A 15,034-nucleotide genomic window follows, 5' to 3' on the forward strand; every position below is an offset into this window, starting at 1 on the left:
TCAAACGCTCCAAGCACATACATACAAGAGGACTACAATCCCCTCTGGCTGCCTCTGTTTGTTGTGGCGCTGTATCATCTCTGATCATTATAACTTTGAACTTTTTTGGCTTCTTGTTTCCAAAATTAGTCCAATAATCAATCACGTCCAAGTATTTCACCAAATGAGCACTCCATCACTTACAAATAATATCTCTCAAATCAGACAATGGAATGTAATTCAACATGTTGTCATATACCATTATCTTCAGGTATGGGAGCTGAAGCTCAACGAGAAGCCAATGACGAAGTTCCAAAACAGGGATAAACACCTGCAATCATAAATAATTGCGCACATCAAATAAATTTTATGAAAACCTTTAAAATATTCAAAAAATAAATACAAACCTTATCGACCTCCCACTACGCAGGATAAAGTTTAGCTTTTCCATTACCCAACATATATGAAGCATCTCTCGGATCCTTCAAGTGAGCTACGTGAAAAGACATCGACATAATATTCCATCGAGTATTTCTTATTTTCCTCAATTTCCTTATTATTAGAAGACGTGACACCCATGCATCAATATGATGTTTTATAAAAAAAATACATATATTAGTGAATTTATTAATAAATTTAAAAAAAATTAATCAAAATGCAATATAAGAAGAATATAAGACTTACCACCCCTTCGAGATAGCCATTATCTTCAACCCCTAATAAAATACCCCACCAAGACCGATCAAGAAACAAATGCATAACATCGTCGAGTTTGCATAGGTCAGAATAACACCCCTTGCTCCGCTCATGTATATAAAAATCAACTGCAGTCTTAGCCCAAAGGGTATTATCCGTATTTGTGTCCGGTAATGTTCTCCTCTCCTGCTGAGGAATGGTACTGGCCGGTAACACATACGAAAGCCAACTCCTATCCATCATATCGGGCATGGGAGGGAGTTTATCAATATGTCGACATATGACGCCATATGAATTGGGCTCTTGAACAGCAGGCGGGACCTCTTGAACGATGACAGGGCCCTCTTGAATGGTGGGAAGGGCCTCTTCGATGATGAGAAGGGCCTCTTGAATGATAGGAGACGCCTCTTGAACGATGACAGGTGCATTGGGCTTTTTCTTACGGAGACTTGGCACTAGTGGGGTGAACGGAGATGTAATGGCACATGCACAACGTCTGATGCGTGAACCCCGTCATGCAAGAAAAACCCGACATAAAGCATCTACCTTATCGGGCCGCTGAAAATAAATTAATACATAAATCAGTAAATAAATAAATAAATAATGCCGAAAAAAGGTTATTTGCATTTTTAAACAAATTTACCTCATTGCGTAGAGTATGAACCTCATTCTGAAATGATGAAACAATCTCGCGTAGAGCGGCAACCTCATCATGTAAAGTAGATACCTCACCAAGTTGCGCACCATTGTCATCGCGTAAAAAATCCATCTCACCACGTAAAGATCGAACCTCATCACACCATGCATCATTGTCTTCACGTAAAGTAACGACCTCATGACGCAAAGCACCGACCTCATCACGTAACTCCCGTAGCTCATCTCGTGGAGGTGGAGAACATGGAGATAAATTTCATGGCCTCTTTGCCGATCGCCTATCATGAGGTGATGCTGGAGAAGAGGCTAGATGATGTGATGGAATAGGTGATAGTGGAGGTGGAGAAGAGGCTCAATCAGGTGATGGCTACGGGTGTCGAGCTGTAGAATCGGCCCGATCAGGTGATGGCTCTCGAAGTGAGGGGTGCTCATCATCCGTCCCATCAAAAAACTGCTTACTAGCTTGCCACCAATCAGTGGCAAGCTCAGCCTCTGAGGGTGTCAACCTCTGTAATGGATAGTTGGCCTCCTAACAATATAAAAGCTCAAACAAAGTTAAACGTGTACTAGTAATACCTTGTTTATATATGGTAGTATTTGTATGCTAACTTACATCATTCATCGTCGTATATGGTAGTAACTCTTCCCAATCCAACATTCGGATCCTCTTCCAGGTAATAGCCCTAGGAATATCATTTGATTTTTTTATCGCATATGTTCGGATGCTGGGGAAAGCCTCAAATATCCAAATCTACAAACAATATAATATACAAACATCAGTAATTGTTAAATAATTTATTATAAATTTGAAAACATTATATAGAAATTCTTACCTTAAAGGCCCAAATAAAGCCTGCCAAAGTATATTTAGAACCATCTCCCCGCAAACCTTTTCGGTCCTCAAAGGCAGACGACAACTTCTTCCAGGTAGCTTTCCATAGATATGAACCCCATGGAAACAGGTTCCATGCATTTAGGTCCTCTACCAATAATATTAGGTCCTCAGAAATAGGTTGTCTGCCCTCTTTGCCTAAAAAGTCGGCATACAAAAGTAATAAATGGCATACTCGGACAACATCAAAGTCATACATCTGAGTAAAACCATTTTTAACAAATAATCTCTTCAAGTCGTCGACGTGTAAACTCAGCTTCGACTTTGCCAGCTCAGGAAAAACCCGAGATAACCATGATGGGCGGGAGATATGTCTAATGTACCGGGTTACTTCATCATGTCCGAAGCGTAGACCACTGATTAAGCAAAACTCCTCCCACCCAAAACAAGTATACGACGGAGGAAAATGAAACCATATCTCTTCATCACCACGTTGTATCCTCTCGGGTAGCTCGTTAGTCATGGTATGAAGAAACAAATGTGTTAACATAGCATCTCCACCCGGATGTTGTACTTTCAGCCATGGCTCGAAGCAAGTATCCTCAAACAATTTTCTTTGTAGAGGTGTAAGCGTCGACGCAATTTTAGTGGCTAGGCTTAATTTATTCCTCAAGGTCAATTGAGCCGAAAAAAATTTCTACAAAAACAATAAACATACTAAGTTAGATATACCAAAAACTACAAATTATACACTATAAACAGACATGATATTAAACAGTGAAAACAAAGCCAAATATGTTTCAAACTAGCACGATATTCACCCAAGTCATTATTTAATCATTGTTCACAAATGCATCAGATAACATTCCAGAAGTAAGCACCTATATAAACATTTAAAAGGACAACATATAGGTTTAGTGCAGGTTCAAGGATTACATAAAGAGTAGTAGTGCAGGTTCCAGAATTGAAACTTAAATTCGCAACACTGTGAAGTTAGTATTTGTCTTTGTTTTTTTGTTGAAGTAATGCAATTCATTCAAGTTTCAATTTGCAGAATAAGAGTAGTTTCTGAAACTTAAATTCGCAACGCGAAAATGAAAATCGCAACTCGAAACTAAAATCGTGTTGCGATTTTCATTTTCGCGTTGCGATTTTCGTGTTGCGATTTTCATTTTCGTGTTGCAAATTTTAGTTTCAAAAACTATTTTTCTACAAATTGAAACTTGAATGAATTGCATCTCTTCAACAAAAAGACAAAACAAAGACAAATACTAACTTCACAGGGCAGTATTGGCAGCAACCGAATGAATCTATATATAAACATCGTATAAGGGTTGTTTATTTGCCTGCAAAAATCATTTGTTAATCATGAAGAGTTTAGCCTTACTTGCTTGGGCCCTACTCTTCTGTGCTACTTCTCTATGTTCTTGGCCTAATATTGCTTTTGATTCTGCAGCAGAAGCATCAGCAATCCTCAAATGGAAAGCCAGCCTTCAAAAACATTTTGTTATGCTTTCCTGGAATACTTCCTCAAGACATCCGAATGCGAAAACGAGTCCTTGTGCTTGGTTCGGAATCCATTGCAACCGTGCTGATAGTGTTAGGAGGATTAATCTCACTGGCTATGGTGTAAAAGGTATGCTCCATTCATTTCCATTCTCCTCTTTGCCTAATCTTGCAGAGTTGGACCTTAGCACCAATGAGTTTTATGGCATAATCCCACCACAAATCGGTCAGCTCTCCAAACTCACCTACCTTGATTTATCATATAACATGTTCACTGGACAAATCCCACCTCAGATTGGCCACCTTATACATCTTGAGACCCTCCACCTTGCTGGGAATCAATTGAACGGATCGATTCCTCGAGAAACCGGTCGTCTCAAATCCTTCACCGAGCTTGCCTTGTGTGGCAACCATCTAAATGGTTCCATTCCTGCTTCTCTTGGTGAATTAAGCCAACTTGTTTCCTTGCTGGTAGAATACCATCTGAGATTGGAGACTCACATCAGATAGGAATTCTTGATCTTTCTTCAAATCATTTATTTGGGGAGATCCCAAAGGAAATTGCAAAGTTGACTTCCTTACTTCATCTTGATTTGAATGGGAATCAACTTTCTGGTAGTGTACCCTTGGAACTAGGACTTGTGTCCAACCTTTTGTATCTTGACTTGTCCGAAAACCGATTGAGCAACTCGATCCCTGAAACTATAGGGAACCTGTCCATGTTATTCCACTTGAATCTGTCCTTTAACCACTTTAGCCAAAGAATTCCAATTCAAGTAGGCAAGTTAGCTGGGCTGGTTTTTCTAGATTTGAGTAACACCGTGCTTTCAGGGGAGATTCCGACGCAGTTTCAAAGTCTGCAGAGCTTGATGGTGCTAAACCTGTCTTACAACAATGTACTCTATCGACATTTCATACAATCAGCTGCATGGTCCCATTCCCACCACCCAAGCATTTCGAAATGCTTCGATAGAAGCATTTCGAGGGAACAAAGTTTTATGTGGCAATGCTAGCGGATTACCACCTTGCACGACGTTATCTAACAAGGGTCACAATAACAAAACACTTTATGTAGTCATGTTCCCTCTTTTATTGGTTTCTAGTCTCTCGATTTCATCAATTGCTTTTGTCATAACCATTTTTTTAGGTGGGACAATTAAATGTTGTTTTAAAAACAGTTACGACTTTTAATTTTGGAAAATGGATGATTTGGAATTAATTTGGATAAAATTGAAAAGAGTCGCCATCAACCTTTGGGTTAGGTAGGTTGAATACCTAAAAATGTTTTTTAAAAATAATTTTAAGAAAAATCATTTTTAAGACAAAAGTTGGTCTGTGTTTACCAAATATTCGATTAAAATGGGTTCGGAAGTCGGTTACACGTGGGGAATGATTAGCACCCCCACAACGCCCAAAATTGGTACTATTTTGTTTATACAATGTCATAATGGTGGAAATCCTGAATTAAATATCAAGTTAAAATATGATCCATTTATTACAATTTAATTAATTTACTATCCTCCGTCGAGAAAGTTATTTCAATTATTTCTCATTCGTAAAAAAAATATTCCTTCTCAGTGATAAAACGCGAATCGAATATAAATTAAAAATTGACATTTTACATAAATTAAATTGCTATATAAAAATACATATAAAAGTTTTAATTAGTAAAATAAATTAAATTGAAAAATATATATATATAATAATATATACGCATACTTATATAGAAATAGATCTAGTGCAAATAAGATAATTTTTATTTTATATGTGTATATATATTTATGTATAATATAATAAACCTTAATATGCATAAATATATAAAAGTTTACGCATGTAAGTAATGAGAAGATAAAAGTATAAAATATATTGAACATTATATAATTAATTAAAAACATTATATATATGCTTAGAAATATAACATGGGCTAAAACGAATAATAAAAACAAAACAATATATTCAAAATATGAACAACACAAAAACAAGAGAAAATATATGAAATGGATCAGAATAAAAACAGTAAGAAATCAAAGGCTCAGAACGAAACAATTCAAATTTGATTTAATGACCAAACAACAAAGTTACAAGAGTAACAAGAATCTAAAAACGTAGTTTCCCCTTTTTACCAAAGCAAGGCAATTCTCCAATAGCCAAAATTGTATCGCGTGGGGCTTATAAAAAATCATTTTTTAAGGATTTTACTTCAACCCCTCAAAATAGAAAAAGCGAGAGTTCCAGAGAACTCTTTCAAATCCCCAAACAACCATTGTTACCCCTTTAGTAAAATACCAACATCATCAAAGGATTTTTTTAAGTAAACGCTGCGATTTTGAATAGTTACCTTTGAAGACCGAAAATCTTCTTTCGAGATCGAGATTTTGAAGAAAAGGTAAATCTCTCTCATTTTTAATGGTTTTTGTTTTGTATTCTGGGGATGATTTTTTTTAGTTCGAACGCTATTGTTCTGCTTTTTTTCGAATGCTCCTGTTTGAATCTCCTCTCTCTTATTTGTTCGAGACCCCCTTTGTTTGAATCACGTCTTCCCTCCTTTTTTGCTCGATTCCTCTTCAATTTTATTGTTGAAATCTTCACCTAATCTCCATGGATGCATCTTCATTTTCTTTGTGTTTGGTAAGATATTGACGGGTTTAGGTATGATTTATGGATTTTCTTTTGACTTTGATACAATTTTTATTTGTTTTGTTGTTCGGTTGGCCGACATAATTGATGATGACATTTCAAATTGCTCGAAGGTGACTCGCCTTGGTGACTCGTCGGTGGAGAGGCTTGGTACTGTTGCTGATCTGGGTGTGTTGGGTTGCTGGATTTTGGGACTGGGCCTTTGGATAACTCTTTGTAACTTAGGCCTGAAAAAATGTAATTAATTAGTAATGAGATTAATAATAATAATAATATAGATAATAAAATACTAATATAATTAATAACGTTTTTTCGAGACCCGAATAAAAATGGGTGTTTACAGCTGCCCCTATTTGCACATTCTTGTGTTAACAAGAATAGGGAAAAGACGAAAAAACAACTAATTTTTGTCCAGTTCTCTTTTTTGGTTTTGAGATTTGTTGTTTGATTTGGGAGATAACACGGCTCATACGTACTGAAGAGTTCTGGTCGTCTAAGGGTGATAAGACTCCTACATAATAAGGAAATTTAGTCATGGGATGACACTACTCATACGTGATGAAGAGTTCTCTGCCATCTTTAGGAAGGGTGATAACTCGGTTCCTACGTGATGAGGACGTCTGGTTATCTAGGTTGACATAGCTCCTACATAATGAGGAACTCTAGTCGGGTGACACGGCTCATACGTGATGAAGAGTTCTGGTTATGAAGGATTGATACGGCTCCTACATAATGAGGAGATCAGGTCGGGTGATGACACGGTTCCTACGTGATGAGGACAGTTGAACGTCACTGCTTATACTATGATGAATCTTGGTTATCCAGAGTTGACACGGCTCCCACGTGATGAGGAGATCTGGTCATAGCTGATGATGATTGATTCAATGAAGATATAGGTCTTGAAGATCCTGTAAAAAATATCATATGCCATGATTTCATGCCCTAAAGATGATCTAAATGTATGTGAGTTGTCATGAATATTTAAAGGGTTATGCATAAATCGAGACTAGAAATTGAGTTCTCTCGTGCTCTTTGATCGAAACACATGAAGTTTCTGCCCTTTCCCATGTTTAGGTTATGACTTTGAATTACTTTCTTAACCTCTCGTTCATGAACTTGAATTCTATGATCCACACCGAGAATGTTTATCTTGCTTTGTTAAATCTTTGGCCACTAGTTTATTTTCTGAGAAATTCAATCAAAATGAATGACTTCTCTTGTTGTTCTTCTTCAAATTGGGACTTCTTTGCTTGGGAAAGGTAAGATTAGGTTAAAACTGATTTACTCAATTTAACCTTTCTTTCTCAATGATCATATTTTTGTATGTACTCTCCGATACACACCTGTTTTGAAATCCTCATACTCTGACACTTTTTAGTGTAAAGCATAATAAACAATGTTGTTATTGATCACTGTTTTGGTGATTCTATATAATGAATCAATCTCAAAAAATTCATTTAAAAGAGGCAATGAAAAAATATAATCCTTTAGAATAAGAAACAAGTAAACATTACAGGAAGAACAAAGGAACAAATACAAGATTAGGTTAAAACTGATTTACTCAATTTAACCTTTCTTTCTCAATGATCATATTTTTGTATGTACTCTCCGATAAACACCTGTTTTGAAATCCCCATACTCTGACACTTTTTAGTGTAAAGCATAATAAACAATGTTGTTATTGATCACTGTTTTGGTGATTCTATATAATGAATAAATCTTAAAAAATTCATTTAAAAGAGGCAATGAAAAAATATAATCCTTTAGAATAAGAAACAAGTAAACATTACAGGAAGAACAAAGGAACAAATACAGTGGATATCAAATGTTGAATCACTATATTTCCTTATCCAAATCTTTCTTGAAAGTTGACATGTGTCTCGAAGATTCAAATCGTATAAAAGATGTGTGAGTATGAGAATCTTTCCCTGAACTGTTAGGCTTTCGAGGGAATCTGTCATATCAAATCTTGAATATTCGAGCCGTCCATTATGGATTTTCAACTCGAATCCTCTTTCGGTTTCAAGACACCCATTTTAGGTTTTTATCTTGAACCCTCATTTTTTATTCTTTTTTCTCTTTTCTTTTCTTATTCTTCAAGTGTAATATCGCTTGACTGAATCAGAATTCACAGGATTAGGCATATCTTCTCCATCCATTTCAGTCAAAACCAAAGCTCCTCCTGAAAAGGCTTTTTCTACAATATAAGGACCTACCCAGTTTGGTATCCACTTCCCACGAAAGTCTTTTTGCATAGGGAGGATCTTTTTTAACACTAAATCACCTTCATGAAATTCTCGTTCATGAAATTCTCGAGGCCTGACCTTCTTGTCATAAGCTCGCATCATTCTTTTCTGGTACATTTGTCCATGAAAAATATCTTTCAGCCTTTTCTCCTCAATCAAATTTAATTGATCAAATCTACTTTGTACCCAATCAGCCTCATCAAGTTTTAATTCCATCAATACTCTCAGAGAAGGGATTTCCACCTCAACAAGTAAAACTGCTTCCATCCCATATACCAAAGAGAATGGTGTTGCCCCAGTAGATGTACGAACAGATGTGCGATAAGCAAGCAACGCAAAAGGTAACTTTTCATGCCAATCTTTATATGTTTCAGTTGCTTTTGTGATGATCTTCTTGATATTTTTATTCACTGCTTCTACTGCCCCATTCATTTTCAGGCGGTAAGGAGCCGAGTTGTGATGTTTGATCTTTAACTTTGTGCAGACTTCCTTCATTAAATCATTATTCAGGTTCAACACATTATATGTGATGATCCTTTCTAGTATTCCATATCTACAAATGATTTCTCTTTTTAAGAATCTACAAACTGCTTCTTTTGTGACATTAGCATATGAGGCAGGTTCAACCCTCTTGGTAAAGTAGTCAATGTCCACTAAGATAAAACAATGTCCATTTGAAGCCTTCGGTGAAATTGCCCTAATGACATCGATGCCCCACATTGAAAATGGCCACGGCGCAGTCATTACATGGAGTAGTGAAGGAGGAACGTGTATTTGATTATCATGGATTTGAAATTTATGACACCTTCGAGCAAATCTGATGCAATCTCCTTCTATAGTAGACCAATAATATCCAAACCTCATGATCTGTCTAGCCATTGTGAATCCATTAGCATGTGTTCCATAAACCCCTTCATGAACTTCTTCAAGTATTCTCTTGGCCTCAATTCTATCCACACATCTCAAAAGCAATTGATCTTTGCTTTTTTTGTACAAAATTTCTCCATCGAGGACATACCCCATTGCCAATCTTCTCAAAGTTCATTTATCATTTTCAGTTGCATCAGCATGGTAAGCACGTTATTTTACATACTGGAAAATATCGTAATACTATGGAAGACCATCTTCCTCTTCTTCCTCAATGTTGCAATAATGAGCCGGTACTTCTCTTATACTCATTCGAATGGGCATCATTCGAGATTGATTATCAGCCTTAAACATGGCTGCCAACGTAGCCAAAGCATTTTCCATTTGATTTTCCTCACGGGGAAGATGTGTGAAAGAAATTTCTTCAAACTCTTTGATCAACTCCATCACCAGGTTCTTGTATTCCATCAATTTAGAGTCTCTAGTCATCCATTCCCCGTGGAGTTGATAAATAACTAGAGCAGAATCGCTAAATACTTCCAGGCTTTTAATTTTGCGTTCAATTGCATCTTTAATACCCAGGATACATGCTTCATATTCTGCCATGTTGTTTGTGCATTCAAAGGCAAGCCTACTAGTAAAAGGATAATGATCTCCTTCTGGTGAAACTAGTATTGCCCCAATTCCATGCCCCACAGCATTCGAGGCACCATCAAAGTTCATTTTCCAGGTTTTATGTTTCGGAGCATCTTCTTCCGCAGTGAATATACTCATTAAGTCCTCATTTGGGAAATCAAATTTTACTGGCTTATAGTCTTCTAATGCTCTGCTTGCTAGGAAATCAGTAATAACACTTCCTTTCACCACTTTTTGATTCATATAGACTATATCAAATTCAGACATCAACATTTGCCATCTTGCCATCCTTCCAGTTAAAGCTGTTGATTCCATCAGGTATTTTAGTGGATCCAACCTTGATATCAACCAGGTGGTGTGATACAACAAATATTGTCTCAACCTCTTAGTAGTCCATACTAAGGCACAACACAGCTTTTCAATCGAGGAATATAGAGTCTCACAGTCAGTGAATTTCTTACTAAGATAGTAAATAGCTCGTTCTCTTCTTCCAGTCTCATCATGTTGTGCCAATACACATCCCATTGACTTCTCAAAGACAGTCAAGTGATTGGTGACATTAATACTGGGGCATTAGTCAAATAACTCTTAATTTTGTCAAAACATTCTTGGCAACTATCATCCCACTCTCCTGGGTTTTGATTTTTCAGTAAATGGAAAATTGGATCACATTTCTCAGTTAACTGAGAGATTAATCTAGTAATATAATTTAATCTCCCTAGAAACCCTCGTACTTCTTTCTGCGTTATAGGGGCTGATAGTTCTAATATTGCTTTGACTTTATCAGGATCTATCTCTATCCCATTTTCACTGACTACAAATCCAAATAATTTCCCTGAAGTAGCTCCAAAAGTGCACTTGGTTGGGTTAAGTTTAAGCTGATATTTTCTCAACCTCAAGAAAAACTTCCTTAAGACCTTCATATGTTCTTTCTCAGTTTGTGATTTGTCAATCATATCATCCACATATACTTCTATCTCTTTGTGCATCATATCATGGAACAAAGTAACCATGGCTCTTTTATATGTTGCCCCGGTATTTTTAAGTCCAAAGGGCATCACCTTGTAACAAAAGGTGCCCCATATCGTCACGAACGTTGTCTTCTCCATGTCTTCAGGATCCATCTTAATTTGATTGTACCCTGAGAAACCATCCATGAAGGAGAAAAGAGCATGACCAGCCGTATTGTCAACCAAAGTGTCGATATGTAGGAGTGGAAAATTATCTTTAGGGCTCGCTCGATTGAGATCCCGGTAGTCAACACACATCCGAACTTTGCCATCTTTCTTTGGGACTGGCACTATGTTTGCTACCCATTCAGGGTATTTGGCCACTTATAAGAAACCAGCATCAAACTATTTTTTTACTTCTTCTTTTATCTTTAATAGCATATCTGGCCTCATCCTTCGAAGTTTTTGTTGAACAGTCTTACATTCTGATTTTATCGGTAGCTTGTGTACCACAATGTCAGTATCCAATCCATGCATATCCTGATAAGACCAAGCAAACACATCTTTGCATTCTATTAGAAGGCTTATAAGATATTCTCTCGTTTCTTGTGATAGCGAAGTGCCAATTTTGACCTCATTTCTATCCTCTTTTGTTCCCAAATTTATTGTTTCAGTTTTCTCTTTATGGGGCAGTATTTGTCTATCTTCTTGCTCCATCATTCTAACAAGTTCAGAGTTTAACTCACATTCCTCATCATCTTTATAACCCTAAGATTCTTCAAGACATATGTCATTTTCAAAATTAATTTATGGTTTGGGAATATCATTATTCGAACAGTTGATATATGAGGACCTGCGAATGGAAAAAATATATTTGGCTATGGACAAAACTTTTATTTACTATTTACCAAAAGAATAAGTATCAATAAATAATTAAGAATTTAAATAATTGAATGCAATATTTTCTATGAAGATAAAACACCATTTTATTAAAACCATGACAAATAACAACAGTCCCATTATATTTGGGTTAAAAGACATATTTTTTATTTATGCATTACTCTGAAAAGTGCTTATAGAACACAGGGAGTTCTTCAAAAGTATAGTTGCTTTCCACATAATCAAGAGGACATGGACGAATTGATGTCAATGAGCATTCTCCAATAGAATCATCTGTGATGGCATTGATGCTCAGGCAAAAATTAGTAATGGTACCGATACCATAGGCAAAAATTAGGTTAAATCATCTGAGAAGTATCAATACTGATTCAATCAGTATCGGTACCTAATGAAGTGGTATCAATACCATGGTGAAGGTATCGGTACCGGGTAACATCGAACCTAATTTTGGTATCTATACCATAGTAAGGGTATCGATACCATAGTATAGAGGTATCGATACCGATAGTAAGGGTATTGATACTGGACCACATCGAATCTAATTTTGGTACTAATACTGGTAGGGGGTATCGATACCATAGTAGGGTAGTATCGATACCATAGTAGGGGTATCGATACCTGAGGGCCAGAAATTTCAATTTGTGTTGATATTGTTGTAGAAAAGTTAATAATCAATATTTTGATTAATGTTTAAGTTATAATTGTTAGGAAATACACTAACAATTGATATTACTCATGTATTTAATGAATGTGGGATAGATCGAAATCAAGTTCCTGAGTCGAGTAAGACAAAAAGGCAAGGGCCAAGTTCCGCAGTAATCATCTTCACTTTTGGACTTTGAACAAGGAAAGTCAGGTGAGTACATTTATTGTATGTAATTTAAATGAATATGATTAGAAATTATTTAGAATGATATATTTATATGTTAATGTATATTTTACTGAAATTATCATGTGTTATGGAATATATGAAATTGATGTGTGAATGAGGTTTTAGAGTATGAACTGCTCTAAAATAAATATAAAAGAATAATGCATATGAGTGCATTATTGGCATAAAAGGATGCCATATCTGAAATGTATATGGGTACATTGTCAGCATAAAAGTATAATGCATATGGGTGTATTAGTGGCATGGAAGGATGCCAGAGTTGAAATGCATATGGGTGCATTATGAACAGAAAAGTATACTATAGTTGAAATGCATATGGGTTCATTATCAACAGAAACGTATGCTAGAGTTGAAATGTATATGAGTACATTATCAACATAAAAGTATACTATGGTTGAGATGTATATGGGTACATTATCAACATAACAGTATACTATAGTTGAAATGTATATAGGTGCTTTATTAACAGAAAAGATGTTATAGTTTAAAATGCATAATGATGTATTATAAACATAAATGGAGGTTTCAAACGAAAAGAAAGAATCATGGCAAATGGTTTTGATAAATGGGAAATAAAATATGTTTGAACACCAAAGGTTATTTATTATATCATGACTCATTAATTTATACTTATCATGTGTATTTCCACGTATAGGTAACGACAGATAATCATCAATTAAGGAGTGAAGTTGTAGCCGCAGACATTATCTACTAAAGTTGACTCCTCAATAACATTAGGACTTTAATAACCATTTTGGAACCTGTTTGGCATGTAATCAAATACAACCAAATATTTTGTATTATGTTTTCATAAACCTGTATTTATGATGTTAATTATGTGGAATTAAGTTTGCAACAAAATTTTAAAGGATTTTCATAACAAGTATATAATATTTTAATTAATGTGACATTCGTATACATACCCGTATATAGAATATGGGTATTACAGTTTTACAATTTAGTCCATGATTTCATTATTTCTTCAATTTCTTATTTATTTTAAGTCCACTTTTTACCAAATTTGAACCATATGTTCCTAAACCATTGTAGAATACATATGTACTTTCAGTTCCTCTTTCCTATTTTTTATAACAAATTTTCTAGTTTTCAATTTAGTCTTTCAATTTTTCATAATTTCCTTATTTCTTCAACCCATCCTTTATTTTAAGTCTATTTTTTTTTATCAAAATTGAATCATATGCTCATATACCACAATGAAGTAACTATGTAACTTCAATTCTTACTTTTTTACTAAAAAAAATACTCTATCTCTCTCTTTCTTTATTTAGTCCTTTAATTTTACATTTTACTCAATTTGGTTTTTTGACTACAATTGTTTGCATATTCTTTCTTCCCATCAATTCATTGACTCCTTTATATTATGATCAATATTTTATAATTTTATATTGTATTTAATATATTAAATAAAATTATAGTGTGAAAAAGAATATATATATATATATATATATATATATATATATATATACGGTTAGAGAAAGTAAAAAAATTGAAACAAATACTTGTCATAATACTATAAATAATTATAATAAAATTAGATAGAAACTCGAATGACTCGACTTGATTCGAAAAAATTCAAGTTAAGTTCAAGTTGTAAAATACGACTCGTCAACTTGAAATTTTTTGACTCGACTTGACTCGATCGAATGTTCACCCCTAGGTTTAAGCACCAACGACTGCAGCAGGGTGATTGAGCATTTATTATCAAATGGTTTAGAATATTTAGAATATATACTAATTTGTAATCACCCTAGCTTAATAAAAAAAGACATAATGTCAAAATTAGCTCATAATATCTATTAAAATAATCATTTTGACTCACATTTTTAATATCTTGACTTCCAATGTCTCATTTTAGGAAAAAAAGACTCTTAATGTTTGATTAAATAGTCATTTTGACATTTATTCTTTTATTTTAGAGCATTTTTAAGCCCCCAAACATTTTATTTTAGGATAAAAAGCCTCTATTTTGAAGCGCTAACCCATGGAAAAACTTTTTGTCCCAAAATGATACGTTAAGAGTCAAAATCCTCTAAAAAAAAGAATATGAATCAAAATGATCATTTTAATAAATATAAGAGTTTAATTTTAATATTTTGCCAAAATAATAATCCATAACATTAATTGAAATATTAATCGTAAAAGGACCATTAAATCTGTTGGGGAAAAAGGAGTTGATGGTTGTATATGACGTTAGCACCTCGAACAAAAGAGTGTTGAC

This window comes from Hibiscus syriacus, unplaced genomic scaffold (assembly GCF_006381635.1).
Source record: "Hibiscus syriacus cultivar Baekdansim isolate YM2019G1 unplaced genomic scaffold, ASM638163v2 tig00111566_pilon, whole genome shotgun sequence".
In the NCBI taxonomy this organism is placed as follows: Eukaryota; Viridiplantae; Streptophyta; class Magnoliopsida; order Malvales; family Malvaceae; genus Hibiscus; species Hibiscus syriacus.